This window comes from Nicotiana sylvestris, chromosome 1, assembly GCF_000393655.2.
Source record: "Nicotiana sylvestris chromosome 1, ASM39365v2, whole genome shotgun sequence".
Lineage (NCBI taxonomy): Eukaryota > Viridiplantae > Streptophyta > Magnoliopsida > Solanales > Solanaceae > Nicotiana > Nicotiana sylvestris.
This window is the reverse complement of record NC_091057.1, coordinates 155,789,287-155,805,752: the sequence shown is the minus strand read 5'-3', so window position 1 is coordinate 155,805,752 and position 16,466 is coordinate 155,789,287. Positions and strand designations below refer to the sequence as shown.

The 16,466-nt window shown below is 37.8% G+C and overlaps 1 long non-coding RNA gene and 1 other non-coding gene across 2 annotated transcripts; both read left to right on the top strand.

Moving 5' to 3' along the window:
- Positions 1-4,369: 4,369 nt before the first annotated feature.
- On the top strand, positions 4,370-15,557 carry LOC104218231 (uncharacterized). The gene is made up of 2 exons (XR_708943.2): positions 4,370-4,615; positions 15,257-15,557. It is a non-coding gene; the product is annotated as an uncharacterized lncRNA (long non-coding RNA).
- Positions 4,943-5,094, top strand: LOC138882038 (small nucleolar RNA snoR145). Its single transcript, XR_011403500.1, has one exon. It is a non-coding gene; the product is annotated as a small nucleolar RNA snoR145 (small nucleolar RNA).
- Positions 15,558-16,466: the final 909 nt, after the last annotated feature.

Genomic DNA, 16,466 nt, shown 5'->3' with positions numbered 1-16,466 from the left:
TATTTTTCTTTCTTCTTAAATTCAAAGAGTAGAAAAGAAATTTCAACTATATGTACTAAAGCCATAGAAAACTCAACAGTAGTTGTATAAAATTTATGTAAAAATTTAACAACATCATTAATGACCTCCCAAGTAGTAGTTGTTAACATAAGGTTTGGATCAGTACAATGCGCATTAACAACTTCAGTTATTGAAAATCTATGTTTGTAGCAACATTTTAAAAATATATATAAGTATAATTCTATCTAGTAACAATTTCGTCTGGCATGAATCTGGGTTTAAGGATATACTGGACACACTTATTCTTAAATTCTATTATTCTAGATTGTCTATTATTTTCTTGAATAACACCAATTGTTCTTCTAACATGAGTAATCTCAGTTGAAAATAAATCAAGGCCACTTTTAACAATTAAATTACAAACATGACATGCACACCTAACATGAAAAATTTCATCAAAAGGTGGTTGCAAATGCAGTTTTAATATTGAAATTGCGGCATTATTGTTAGAAGCATTATCAAAAGACATACACAATACTTTTTGATTAAGATTATAAAATTCAAGAACTTCACAAATAGTACTACTTATAAACGCAGCAGTATGACTCTGATCTTCATCATATTTAAAAACGATAATACATTTTTGCATACAAGTAGTATCATCTATCCAATGATATGTAATTGTCAAATAATCATTTCCATTAACAGCATGGCCAATATCAGAAGTTAGAGAAACTCTACAAAGAAGGTGGCTAAACAAATTACGTATGTATGTTTGATGTTGTCCATGAAGTCTAAAAATATTAGATCTACAAGTACTTGTAGGGATACCTTTAAAAAAGGATTGTAAATCCTTCGAATATACATAATAAGATACGATGAATAAGCAAAAGAAAAATGTAGACAACCCAAAGCAATCATTTTTGCTAACTCCTCACGATCCTTCATTTTATCATTTCACAAGACCTCCAGTAGTAAGGTTTAGAGTTGATTGATTTCCATCTCCATCAGATCCCCATTCTATAAGATGCTCAATTCTCATATGTCTACTAAGTGTCTCAGTCCCTCTAATTGTCCTCCAGTCTTATGTTTAAAAGTATCATTACAAAGTTTGCATTTAACCCTCCCAGTTCCTTCTATTTCCTCAAAAAAAAATCAAAACCTTACTTCTTTTTCTACGATTACTAGTCGGGGCCACAGGTGGTCTACTACTAGCACCATGACCATCACCCCTGCTAGCAGCTCCAACACTACTAGGTGTAAGTGGTACCTCATCTTCCATTTCTAATTCACTATCATCTATACCAAAATCTTCTTGCAATTGTTCATAATCTATATTATTATCAAGTAGTGTTTCAGGAATATTTAGAGAGGTATTTAAATTACTACCAGATGCTGAAGTTGAAGTACTAGCTCTTTTTTTATTTCCCCGATTAGTAACCTTGTTACAAACTCTTTTTGCAGCATTAAACATATTGTACAAATTTAACTACTAGCAACAAATAATATGCAAAAATAGTAAATAAGAGAAAGAGTTGGAGGGAATGCACCGAATTCGGCAATAAATTGAGCACTTGATGATTTCGCAACTCCAATATTACCACAAAGAAACGTCAATTGTTCCAGTTTTGAAGTTCAATTGTTCAAACTTCAAATAATAAATACTACGATAAATTAAATTCCAAAAAAAAAAGAGCCAAATAGTTGATTGCACTTTAATAGGTGAAGAATGAAGATTGAAAAATGAGAGAATATGAGAATTGAGAGATGAGTGAAGAAATGAAGAAGGGGGGGGGGGGGTATTTATAGTTTTTCAAAGGGGGTTAACTTTTTTTTTTAAAAACAAATTAGGCTATTTGTGCAATTCAGCCGTTAGACAACGACCATTTTCATCTGTGCCCAGTTTTAAAAATAAAAAATAAAAAAAATTACCGTTAAACCGGTTTGGGCCGGTCCGAGCCGGGCCGGTTAACCGGTTTAACAACATTGTTCATCGACTGGGTTATACCAGTCTGGGTAACCGGTATTTCAGATGTAAATGATGCAACCCGCCAGTCGCCCTTAACCCAGCCCCTTCTACCGGTCCGGGCCAATTCCAGTTTTAATCGGTCTGGGCCGGTCCGCGACATGGCTGACCTGGCCCGTTTAACATCCTTAGTACCAACAATAGGTAGATCGTGCTTCGTGCCCAATTTGTGAAGTTTTCTAAAATGTAGAAACTGCCCCCAAGTCTTTTATTTTTCGGTAGTTAACTTTTTATAAATTTTTAGTTTTCGGCGGATAATTTTATCGTTTCCTTAAAATCTTTGATCTCGGAAGTAATATAAATCAATTTGGAGAATTTTCATCTGAATAAAGAATATAAGAACATTTGAAGTCATAATAAATGAATCGCGTTGAAACACATAATGATTTTATAAGTGTAATTGAAAAGTTGAAACACATAATGATCAGATTAATATTATTGGTAAAAGTATACAAATACAATCTTATCCATCATACCATAAAAGTACAAATAAAATCTCTAAATCGCAACAAGTAATTAGAATATTAGCTGATGAATGAGTCTGTGCAATTATGCCATACTAATGATCAATTGCGAAGTGTCGTCACAACTAAAATAATCGCTCGATTAAAGGTTCTAATACGTCGATGACAATGAGGTTAATAAATTGAATGAAGGCGACAAACAAACATAAAGAATAGCAAAAATTAAACTAAGCAGAGCTTTGGTTGCTCTTGAGAAATAACTTATACATGCATTGCGAGCTATTTGATTACATAGTTAATATTCTTCATTTTGCATTATTTTAATTCAATTCTTTTTTTAACACATATTAACTAAACTCAAGCATTAGAGTTTCATCACTTCACTTGTTTGTACCTTACCCTATATTATTTTGATTTTATCTTTTTAATTTTTATTTTATGAGGCACAAATAATACGATATAATTACTCTCACATCATAAGATGTCATTAGAAGGAGTATGTTATAAGTTGTGTTAAGGACTTGAACATTTGTGTCGTTCTAATTTTTATTTTTTGGTATTATTGATTTCTAATTGTATACTCTAGACAGTATGTTGGTGTACAAGCAATTAGGGGCGAGCATATTTCGGTCAGAACCGAAGAAACCGACCGAACCGAAAATATTTTTATTTCGGTTTCGGTTATTCAGTTTGTTCGGTCGGTTTTGGTTTAAAATTTTAAAATTTTACTTTTTCGGTTCGGTTATTAATTTATTTAGTTCGGTTAACCGAAAAAACCAAATTATTACCATATAGGTTCTGTAAGTTATATATAGGCTAAGCCCATAGGTAATAAATTAATACTATTAGGTCCAATCTATCAAAGACTCAACCCAATTAAGTAAGTTCATCAGCTTTCCAATCTTAATGATTTTCACTCTATTAAATTCCATAGCATAAATGATAGATACCGGGAGGATTTCACACAAAAGTTGTAATTTACACTATGTTTGAATTTTATGATCCATAATAGTGTGCAAAGTTTAGTCTATTTTTTTTTAATGAACACAATATTTCCAAGAATTCTGAAGTTTTGGGAAAAAACAACAAATTTGCTAGTCCTATTATTACATAAAAGGAGCCCAATATAATAATGTTCGAACCGAAAACTGAACTGAAATAAGAAAATCGAACTGAGCCGAACTTATTTCAGTTCGGTTTCGGTTACTACTTTTACAAAACCGAAAACCAAATAACCGAAACCGAATTTCTTTAAACCGAACCAAACCGACAGAACGTCTACCCCTACAAGTAGTCATATGTAGGGGTGACAAAATGATTAAAAGAAAATAATTAACTACCAATATTATCCAATAAAAAATGGGTTGGATAATGAACTTTTTAAAAACGGGTCAAATATGGATAAGAATAATATTATCCATTTAAAAAATGGATAACTAACGGGTAACCAATAGATAACCAATGAGTATAACTTTTACATTTGTAAAGACTCAAATTGGAGGTTCCTCAAGTTAGGGAGATTAAGAATTGTCCCAAAAGTAATCATATGCAATAAGTCACAGATAATATAGAAGGTTAACCCATTTTTTATCCATACTAAATGTGGATCGGATCCGATAATTTATTTATTTATTTATTACCCATTTTCAATTCGAGCCATATCCTACCCGACCCCGTTTGCCACTCCTACTCATATGTGTTAGGATCATTTTCAAACAAGCAAAGGGCTCTTATAAACTTGAGATGTAAAAGAGGCCCTTCTATTCAACAATTATAGAAAACCTGATGGGTCGAATTGAAAATTATTCACATTTACAGGCAAGTGGCAACGCCATCCGGCTTTATATAAAGCGCGAGGTAGTATTCATACTCTACTTCTGTAGTCCCGTTAACCTTCTTATATCATTAAAGCGTCAAACTCTAGGGTTAGGTTGGCGGCCGCCGCCGGCTGCAATAGCGGTGTACCGCCCTCTAACTTCATTAGCTTAGTGTTTATTTTCTTTGTTTACTTGGATGTTTTGATGGAGCTTGAAGAAATGCTATGAAGAGAAACGAAGAAAATAATCGGATTGCGGCGATGTTTTTTTCAAAATAATCTCCGCAAGATGAGCTTCTATCTTCTATGGTTCGTATTCACTGAGCAGCTCTTCCATTTTTTTCACTTCCACCAAACTATTTATATTTTCAGAAAAATTTATATTTGTTTAGAGTAATCTTAGTGCTGAGTTTTGGGATACATATATCGAAGGTCCTATGGACGAAGCGCAAAAAACCCAATGCGCTTTCGGCCAAGTTTGCTTTCGGATAACGATTTCAGAATCCGGATCTCCGAACCTGAACCATTCGGGTTCGGATTGCTTCTTACTCGGATCTGATTTCTGACATTTTTATGTTCATTTTTTCTTAATATATAAGTTTTCTCCTTAAAGAATTATTAGCACAAGTGATTTTAAAGCGAAGGTCCCAGCGGAGAGGGTTGAAACTCTAGAACGAGACCTCTCTAACACAATAAAACAATACCTTCGCATATTAAACATTTGCCGAATCGTAGGAAGCTCCAAATTGCTCCGTTTTGGTGCTTCTTGAACCCTTGGCTAAATTTATGAACTCATTTCTCTATTTTCAAGTTAACTGCTTTTGCTTTCTATTACTATGAACATTGATTCTACACATAAGGGTCATGTGAACCTTGAATTTAGGTCAAGGATATGCAAGTGAACATTTTTTGAACAATCTCTTGAACTAAGGCCTTTGAGGGACGTCTTCAATAAAAGAAATCCGGACTAGTAATAACCCAAACAGAATCATACTTGAAAATTGTAGTGTGACCAAATTTACAAGTGCTATTATACTAATAGCCTGTTTGGTCAAGCTTATCAATGGCCAAAAGTTCATTTTTTTTGGTTAAGAGCACTTTTGGCGAAACAAAAATTTAGGTGTTTGGCCAAAGAGAAAAAGTACTTTTGAAAATAGTTTTGGAGAAGCAAGCAAAAAAAAGTTGCTTGTCTCCCAAATTACTTTCTGGAGAAGCATATTTGAGAAAATAAACTTACACACAAATTGCTTTTTACCAAGATATTTTTGCGAAAAACACTTTTGAATTTTTTCCCCAGCTTCGCTGGCCTATAAACCAGAGTCTTGTGGAACAAATTTTGCATAAGCTATTATTAAAGTGAGGAATTTAATTTTAATTTATAAGCTAGTAAATTTTATTATGAATGACAATGATAAGCCAAATTTCAACGAAAATGCGCTAAAAACGAATTCTGATGTTAATCATATGACTAGATTTGTCATAGGTGTGACTAGTCAAATGTTATATGATCAAATCTCCTATAACCAGATGCAAACACATTATTTTCAAAAACCAAAATCGAGTCCGTTTTCAAATCCATACACGCCTTATAATTTCAGTAGTGGCTACTTTCTCGGTCTTTGCCAGTGTAATCGATGTAAATCTAGGGAGAAGGGCCCAAAATACCCTTTTACTATGTGAAAGTGATAAGTTATGCCCTTGTTATGCTTTGGATCTGTAATTGCCCCTGACGTCACAAAATTGGTGTAAAAATACTTTCATGTTAGGGTAAAATACCCTTCACTTAACATACTTGCAAAGAGCAACTTTTTCTTTATATATGATTTAAACAACAACAACCCAGTATAATTTCACTTAGTGGGGTCTGGGGAGGGTAGTGTGTACGTAGACCTTACCCCTACTTTGAGGTAGAGAGGCTGTTTCCAAATAGACCCCCGGCATCATTCCCTCCAAGAATTTCCCACTTCTCTCTTGGGGAGACTCGAACTCACAACCTCTTGGTTGGAAGTGGAAGTTGCTTATAAATGATTTAGGCAAAACTCATTTATTGCAATATGTTTATCTAACTAAAATATTTACAGCAATTCTGAGAAAACATTAAAAAAAATGATTTCATCATTGTGTGTTGGTGAAAAAATGACATTGTATAGTCGTGATAAAAATAATAATTGAAAAAATATATAAAATTTGTATATTTTTTATATTTTGTATGTTACATATAAAAATTATATATTTTTTTGACTGTCAAATATAAATAATTTCTAGCGCATGGTAAAAATAATGCTCCTAATACCCTATTTTGTCGGAGTCAAATTAACCCGATCTGAATTATCCCCTCTTTAATAGATCTAAAAACATGATGATATGTACTGACAATTAATGCTAAGTAGTCTCTGAAAGCAAAAAGGACCTGAGATTCAACAGGATAAATAAATAATGATAAAATGACGTAAAAAAGGACATGATTTGTCCACAGGACAAATAATGATAAAATGGCATCCTACAGATCCTAAATCACTAAAAATAATTTGAAGAGTTTTAGAGCTTTTCAATATTAATTGGTGAAATGGGTGCCGCTCAACAAACGGAAGCAAGAATTTATTCAGAACATATGTAAGAGCTCTAGAACGCGGATGACCCCGTCTTTGGTGCCAAGTGGTTAAAGAAGTTGCAGTGGTAGATATGTGAGCTTATGGATGTGAAGTGGGTCACTCATATACTCCATTGTATCTGCATTTTCAGATCCTTCACAAGAAAAGAGAAAGGAAAAAAAATCAGCAGATGGAGCACATGGAGTGTGAGTTAGTTTAAAAATATTATTTGATGCATTTAATTGAGTAGAGCCAATATGTGATATGAGAATTTTGTTACCATCACCCATGGAGACATTCTCGTTGCTGTGGTACTGCTGTAGGTTGTGAGGTTCAGTTGTGATGTGGTGTGTGGCACCAGAGACGACTATCCACGAGTTAGCAGTAGTGTTAAAGCCTGTGATGTAATTGGCTTTGGCCTCAAAGTGGTTGTGTGACTTGGAGCGGCACACATTTGCAACATGGCCAATCTTGTTGCATAATTGACAACGAATAACACATGTTGTGTTATTATGTAGGGTTGGCAATGGGTAGATGTATTGGGGCGGTTGTTCTGTCGCCATTGCTGAGAATTGTTGTTGTAAAATTGGCGGCGATTGTTGCGATTGTTGGAATTGTTGTTCAGTTTGTCGCGAGTGGCAACTGCTGCTGTGATAGGACTATTGGTTTTCTTGGCTTCCTCGTGACAGATAAAGAGCTCATGGTCAACCAGCTTTTCATATAATTCCTCATAGGTGACTGTGGTGTCACGTGCTCGTATGGCAGCCGAGATCTCACGAAACTCAGGGCCAAGTCCAATTAGGATTTTGACAATAAGTTCGGAGTTAGTGACCGGGGCACCTGCAGTAGCAAGTTCATCTGAAAGGGACCGAATATGTTGAAGGTACTCGGTAATGGGGATGGTGTATTTGGTGATTCGTGCAAGTTGATCACGAAGATCGAAGATCCGAGTTTGGGACTTGTTTGCATAAACGGTGTGCAAGGAGTCAGCATTTTTGGATGTGCTGGCAACAACAACTATGGAGGCAATGGTCGGGTCAATAGACGCCATAAGAGCATTCTGGATGAGTTGATCCTGACGGAACCAAAGCGTATAAGCAGGATTGGGGGTTGTGTTCGTACCAAACGTGGTGCTTGGAGTGGGAATCAGAGTGGACCCATCAAGGTGACCATAGAGGTCATGACCGTGCATAAGCATGGAGAACTGAGCTTTCCAAGTAAAAAAATTGTGACTTCCACTAAGTTTGATAGGTAGTTGGGAAGCGGGGTTGAATTGAACAATGGTTGTAGTACCAGTAGTGTTGTCGGCATTGACAACTCTGGGAGTAGTTTCATCTTTCATCATTGGAGGATTTGGTGAAAAAAATAATAATTTAGGATCGTACTCGTTAGACTTGTATAGGCTCAAATACCATATAAACACTCAAAGATATGATGGAAAAATGTATATATATATTGAATGTCAAGCTTAGTTTAAATACAAGTCTTCCTAAGAGTACTCCTTGAATTAGGATACTTATTCAAATCAAAACACTATCAAAAGCTAACTAACTAAATGATAAATATGAACTGAAAGTAGAACTCTAAATCTCTATCTAATCTAACGATAAGTATTAAAGATAAGGACTAATCCTAACAGATAACAACTGGTAACAATAGTTGTTCCAATAATTTTAAGTTGGAAATCATGTGGTCTGTCAATTAATGTTGCAGTTTGATCATTACCCTTTAGATATCAGGGGTTGTTTAGGTAAATGTATTATTTGATAAACTTGAAGATCCATGAGATCGCCACGAAAACTCAGTTAGGGATAAAGAGAATAAAGAGAAGAAGAAAACGGAAGCTTCCCGATTGATCATTACCCTTTAGATATAAGGGGTTGTTTAGGTGAATGTATTATTTGATAAACTTGAATATCCACGAGATCGCCATGAAAACTCAATTAGGATTAAAGAGAATAAAGAGAAGAAGAAGATGGAAGCTTCTCGATTGAATATGTTATGTTCTGTCCAAAAGAATGAAAAAATCTATTACATAACATGTATAAAATTATAATGACCCGACCGGTCATTTGGAGCTTTTGCACTTTGATCGCTAGTTCTCAGGCATGACTTGCCCCATGTGGTGTGTTATGATTTATGTAAATCGTTGGTTTTGATTTTTAGGGTAATCGACATGAAATTTGGAAGAACAGTTCTCACTTTGAAGCTTGTAATTCGAAAGGTTTGACCAAGATTTGACTTGTTTCTAGATGATCTCGGTGGGTTATCTCTTGCGAAGTGTTCTGGGGTTGTGTGATCCTTATGTGATTGTTAGAAGATCTCATGTACAAGTGAAATGTAAGTGTTGATATTTGAATTTTGGGTCGCTTAAGAGAATGGGCTTAACTGTTGCGAGAGTGAATGCGAGATTTGCAGAAGAGTTAAAATTCTTGATGATCTGTGTTTTTACAAGCTTATAAAGGATTTAAGTTTAACCTCACTATGGTATTATGGCATCAATAGAGTATAAGCGTTATGCGTTATTGAGTGTATTTGATCTATGGCTTCGAGCCAAGTGGGGGAGTCTGCTGTTGAGTAGTTGATTGCACGACTAGGTGCTATGTCAGTTATGGCCCACGGAGATTGAGACCGAGGATGGCTCGAGTAAAGTAAATTTTTTAACAAAAGTTATAGTATGCTTCATAAGTGTGTGAGAATCTCGGCATGTCTTGAGTTGTTGTTGGTAAAGGATGCTCGGTGCATAGAGCAGGAAGTTGCTTGGTTGTAATGGAATGATGTCACATTCTGCGATGTTAGAGTGCCAACGAGGCACGGGTTGTTCGGTTCGTTCGATTAGGCTAATTGCAGTTTGAGTAGAGTGAATAACTCGTGGGAATGGTTCTAATGTGTTCAGGATTTTACATGTAATAATAGGGTATTTTAAAGTTGTATATGTGGTTAGAGACTGAGTTTTCATTGGAAGATATCAAGACTTGTGGTGTTTTCTATATTAATTATGGGATTCTATGTATCAGTATCAGGAAGGTAAAGGTAACAGATTTAGATTCGCAGGAAGTTCTTCAGAGTAAAGTATTTTGAATGTGGTGCTTTTGGGAATATTTAAGAGAGTATTCAGTGGCTTATGAGCCTTAGACCGTGTGATTTTATGCTTGGGCCTCGCGTGGTAAGTCTGGGTTGAGGAGTTATGCTGCTGCAGCAAGAGGGAATACCAAGTTGAAGATAAATCAGAAGGAAACTGGGATAGATGGGATAGCTTGGTAGTAGGCCGGATCGGTATGGTAAGGATATGATTAGTTCCTTGGGCGTGTACAGGGTAATGAGTTCCTATAGGTATTTTGCGGTAATGCTCTTAGGTATTGATGGCTTGCATAACTTGGTCGAGTTAGAAGGATTCAGTCCTGACAGGTTTGGTTTGTGCAAGGGGAACTCGGAGAGTTCTTGATGGTTTCTACCTCGGATAAAGATGTATATTTCTGTGGGCATGAGGAGCATATGATGTATAGTGATTTTCTTCTGGATGGGACCTATGGAAAGTTCTTGACTAGTTGAGTACGTAGATGTTTGTGGTTCGGAAGGAAGATGAAGTTCTTATGTTATCCTAGGGTGGTATGGTATATGCAATTTGTTGTGGAGGATTGAAATTTGCATGTGGAAGGTTACGATTCAGTTCTGAACAGAAAGTCATAAAATTCTTAGGCAACACGGGCAGTTTCAGATGATTAGAGGAATGAGCTTCAGATGATTAGGGGGATGATCTTCAGATGATTAAGGAAATGGTATTTCTAATTGGAGTGATTTGACGAGGGTATATGTTTCAGAAAAGGCAATGTGATGAAGTTGATGGTGCTTCGGTAGTATTGCGGCGCTTTCTTGTTAAACCGACTGCTGATATTCGAGTTTGCTTGGTGGTACAGAAGAATTTTAGAGTATCTCTCGTGGAATGATTGGGATCAGGTGTGGTGATTCATGTGCTATGTGGAGTTGAAGACTGGGAGTTCTCGTGTTCAGGCTATGTTGTGGTTGTGGGTCGCATGTATTGGCACTGTTTAGTGACTATCGGGGTTTGGATACCCGAGCAGATCTTTTGTTGCTTGGTATGCTAGATTTTGGATGTGATATTAGGTTCAGACTGATTGTTTCCGTGTTGTGTTATTCTGGACTATTGCGCTAAGGCGACGCTGTTGGCTATGTCAGAAATGCCACGGATTGAGTGGTGATGTTCGACGGGTTATGTCCTATTGGAGTGGTTTTATATTTCGAAGACCCAGTGGACGGATGAGAAGGAATGTCTTTCTTATTTGGGCTTTCATGATGGATGTCAGTGTAGAGGCTCCTCATATTGATTCAGTTCCGGTGGTGAGGGACTTTTCCGATGTATTTCTTATGGCCGGACATGTCTCCAGGCAAGGTTGTTGATTTTGGTATTGATTTGATGCTGGGCACCGTATCATATGGCACCGCCAGAGTTAAGAAGTTGAAGGAGCAGCTTCAGGTTTCCTTGATAAGTAGTTCGTTGGCAGGCCAATGTGGATGCGTGTTCTAATTGGAGTCGGCTTGGTTGGCTCCGAGTTGTATTGTTGGGGGATGTGTTGATTCGATTGTTATTGAGCTTATTAGTAATCTGGGGAGATTTATGAGCTGCATTTCTGTGTTGCGAGGTGTTATAATCTGTTGGTTATAGGCACATATGGTATGATTCTATTGAAGATTCATAGTGGAAGTCGAGCGGGGAGAGTAATTGGGTGTAGCTCGGTGAATGGCGTATCGGTTATGTCCTTTCGGTTGTGTGATGTATGTTATTGGCTTTACCGTGGGTATGATGATTTGCTTTGGTTCCAAACATCAATTTGCACGTGGTTGTCGATTTCGAGCATAGTGACCTTGCGGGTTAGATTCGTGTGTTCTGTTCCTATAATGTGAGATGGGTTCTCAGCCTTGTGTTGTGGTGGTACTTGTGAGCTTGAGGTATAGCTCTTTCATTTGAGTCATTTTCATGATTTGAGTATGTTTGGACTGTTGCTTATCGATGCGCGTATTGTGCAAGTTGTGGCTTAGGCATGTATTGATGTGTCATGTCACTAGAGTAGTATGTTGGATTAGATGAGATCGTTGGTATCATTAATGAATACGAACGAATTCGATTTCGACATGTTAGAAGGATAATATCGAGCTCCGGCTCAGAAAAATTGCTATGGTCTCTTCCAAAGGAGAAGTGGCTTCATGAATGGTTGATCTGAGAAATAGTTAGGGCTTACTGTGTGGTTTATTTATCATTGGCAATATATGAAAGTGTGGGAATGAGACTTTAGTTGATAAGAGGTTTTCCATCGGTATTCGGTTGTTATGTGCAGCTGTTGTGATTAGAAGTTATTGCTGCGAGTGTTTGAGTTATGTGGTATATAATGTGATTGCACTTGAGATAGTAGATATGATTTTTTACAGCTTGTTTGGACTTATTCATAGTATAAATGTGAGATTCTGATAGTATTGAGGATATAGAAGCAGAAATGTGGTTCTATGGTTTATGGACTAGGATGGATTGTGAAATTTCAGTTATATTATGTTATCGAACCTATGTGAGATAGGGTGACGTGGGATCACCCCCCGAGTATGTGCATGGTGAGGTTATTCAGCGATTGGTTAGCTTTTAGAACAACTATGGGCACGTTCGAGGACGAATGTATGTTTAAGTGGGGATGATGTAACGACCCGACCGGTCGTTTTGAGCTTTTGCACTTTGATCATCAGTTCTCGGGCATGACTTGCCCCGTGTGGTGTATTATGACTTATGTAAATCATTGGTTTTGGTTTTCAGGGTAATCGACATGAAATTTGGAAGAACAGTTCTCAGTTTGAAGCTTGTAATTCGAAAAGTTTGACCAAGATTTGACTTGTTTGTAGATGATCTCGGATCAAAATTTTTATGATTTGGTTAGCTCCGTTAGGTGATTTGGGACTTAGTAGCATGATCGAAATGCATTTTGGAAGTCCGTGGAAGGTTTAGGCTTGAATTGGCGAAATTGAGATTTCAGCGTTTTCCGGTTGATAGGTGAGATTTTGATATAGGGGTTGGAATGGAATTCCGAGAGTTGCAGTAGCTTCGTCGTGTCAGTTGGGATGTGTGTGTAAAATTTCAGGTCATTCGGACGTGGTTTGGTTGGGTTTTTGATCAAAAACGTATTTCAATAGATTTTTGAAACGTAGGTTTGAATCCTATGTGATTTGGTAGACTCGATGTTGTTTGAAGTGTTTTGATGATTGGAACAAGTTTGTATAAGGTATTTGGTTATATTTGTGCTTTTGGTTGAGGTCCCGAGGGTTTCGGGGTGATTTCGGATGGTTAACGGGAAGATTTGAACTTGGGTGATTGCAGAAAATTTGCTGCTTCTGGTGTTTTCGCACCTACGGTTTGGGGACCACATGTGCGGTGCCGCACGTGCGGAAGGGGAGCCGCAGAAGCGGATTTGGGAAGAATAGTCAGGGACGTAGATGCGATATATGGACCGCACCTGCGGAGTCGCAGATGCGACGCGTGGACCGCAGATGCGGAATCTGGTCCCTTAAGTGATTTCCGCAGAAGCGGATGCTAGACCACAAATGCGGTACCGCAGAAGCGGTTGGTGAGTCGCAGATGAGACAATGTCTGGGCAGAATGTATATAAGCTTGCCTTCGCGATTTTTGAAGGTTTTCACCATTTTTGACTTCGGCTTGAGAGCTTTTGAAAGATTTTGAAGGGAGATTTCAATGGAACTTCGTTAAGGTAAGAATTTTGGACCTAAAACACATTTCTATGGTAGTATTTCATGGATTAAGACTGAAATTAAAGGAATCAAAATGCTAAAAATGGAGGATTAGGGCTTAAGTTTAAGAGGCCTTAAATTGAGGATTTGAGGGGTCATTTGAACTCCGATTTTGGTATTCTTGATATGCATAGACTCGTAGAGAGATGGAGAATCTATTGATGTAAAATTTTTTGATTTTCGAGAAGCGGGCCCGGAGCTCGGGTTTTGCTAATTTCGGGATTTGTGCACTTTTATTGATTGTTTTCGCTTGGGCTTGGTTCCCTTAGCATATGTTGACGTACTCGTTCCGATTTTGGATAGATTCGACGCGCGTAAAGGCCAATTCAAGGGGCAAAGGCGTCGCGAGCTAGAGATTTAGCCGGTTCGAGGTGAGTAATGATTGCAAATGATGCTCTAAGGGTTTGAAACCCCGGATTACACATCGTTGTGCTATATTGAGGCGAGACACACGTTGGATGACGGACGTAGGGTCGTGTACTATTGGGGATTGTGACTTGGTCTGTCCCGATTGATGATTTTACCGCGTATTTGACTAAAAACTATTTGCTATCATCATTATTTGGGCTGAATGCCATATTTGGGCCTAGTGCCAGCTATTTGGACCCTTCGGGGATTTTTTTTCTGTCGATATTTCCTCATTGTTTTGACTTTATACTTGAACTCAGTCATGTTATTTTCCACTGTTTTCAAAACTTAGCCATTTTTACTCCGTTTTGAGACTTAAAGGATGTTTTTAAATGATATTTTGGGCTGAGCATCATGTTTTACTATTGCCCGAGTAGCTTATGTGATTTTTGACTGAGTAAGGCCAATGGCTTATATCGTGAGGATACTTTTGGGTCGGGCTGCACGCCGTAGCAGTGAGATACTGATTTGATTATGAAGCCGAGGGCCTGTTTATGATGCCACGGGGTGGCTTGTTGATATTGATATAAGGATGAGGGCTTGTTTATGATGCCACGAGGTGGCTTGATATTGCGCTTGGGCCGTAAGGGGCCCCTCCCGGAGTCTGTACACCCCCAATGAGCGTGGATACCTATTGTGATGTGAGATATAGCCTGAGGGGCTGATATTGTACTATGTGATAGCCCGATGGGATGGTATTGTTTTATGTGATGGCCCGAGGGGCTGGTACTATTCTATGTGATTGCCCGAGGGGCTGTTATTGTTCTGAGATATTGCCCGAGGGGCGGAGTTGTTGACATTATGCCCGAGGGGCGAACCTTTATGTGTTTACCTTTCATATTTACTTGTCATTTTACCTGTTAAACTATGGTGTTTCTGCCCGATAGGCGGATTTTCTGTGCTTATATGCACAAACGGTTTTGCATTCATTTGCGTAATTGTTGAAAAAGTCATTTTCAAAGATGTTTAAACTGAGCTAAGATATTTTAATAGATTTTTGCAGCCTCACTGTTTTCCTTACTGATTTTGGACTGCTTCTATACAACATCTTGATATGCTTTACGTAATTTCTTGCCTTCAGTCTTTATTTATATTTGTTACTCACTGAGTTGGAGTACTCACTTTACTCCATGCACCTTGCATGCAGATTCAGGTATTTATACACCCGGTAGCGGGTTTTGGCTGATCGGAAGCAGGGTCATCGGAGTTTAGCAAGGTAGCTGCTGGCGTTCGCAACATTGCTCTTCTCTCTCTTCATTTCATTAGTCCGTATTTGTAAACTTCACGCCTTCAGTTGTATTTATACCCCAGTAGATGCTCGTGACTTGTGATACCCCGGTTAGGGCTGTGTTGGGTTGTACTTCTGCATTTGTTTGTCATTATTCGCTACTTGGTATTGCTATATCATGTTTTAGACTGCTTTTATGTTATTTAACTTTTTAAAAAGATGAATTGGGTTAAGTGGCTGGCCTTGTCTTCATGAGAGGCGCCATCACGACCGGATTTGGGTTTAGGGTCGTGACAAAAATGATATATATAGTATGTGCCTAAGCTACTGACCCGTCCACTACCACTATTAACTATACAAAATAAAATTACACAAGTTGGGCTCCTTTGTGATGAGGCCCAGATGCCAAATATTCTCCCAGTTCAATACCCCCCCTCAAGTTGGAAGGGGAAACCACCTGCAACTTGCAAAGAAAATAGTGGTGACTCTGCCCAGTTAGAGGCTTGGTAAAAATGTCGGCAAACTACCTAGCAGTAGGAACATGAGCCAGATGAATGGGGCTATCATTTTACTTGGTCCGAATAAAGTGACAATCCATCTTAATGTGTTTGGTACGCTCATGGAAGACGAGGTTCTTTGCAATATGGACAACAACCTAATTATCACAAAATATAGAAACAGGACATGAGGAGACAGGAACATGCAAGTCAGCAAACAGACAAACTAACCAAGTCAACTCCGCAACCACTTTGTTGAGAGCTCAATATTCAGCCTCCACATAAGATAAAGAAACAATAGGTTGCTTTTTCGATTTCCAACCAATCAAGCAATCACCCAGAAAAATGCAAAAACCAGTCACAGATTGACGAGTATCAACACAGGCTGCTCAATCACTATCTGAGTAAGCAGTCAAAGTAAGGTCAGAAGAGCGTGAATAGAACAATCCTACATCAAGTGAACCTTTGAGGTATCTCAAAATGTGCAAGGCAATAACTATGTGGGGGACTCTAGGACACTTTAAGAACTGACTAAGGTGCTGGACAACAAAACAAATGTCAGGCCTAGTGTATTTGAGAAAAAGTAACCTCCCAATCAAACTCCTATAGGTCTCAGACTTGTCAAGAAGATC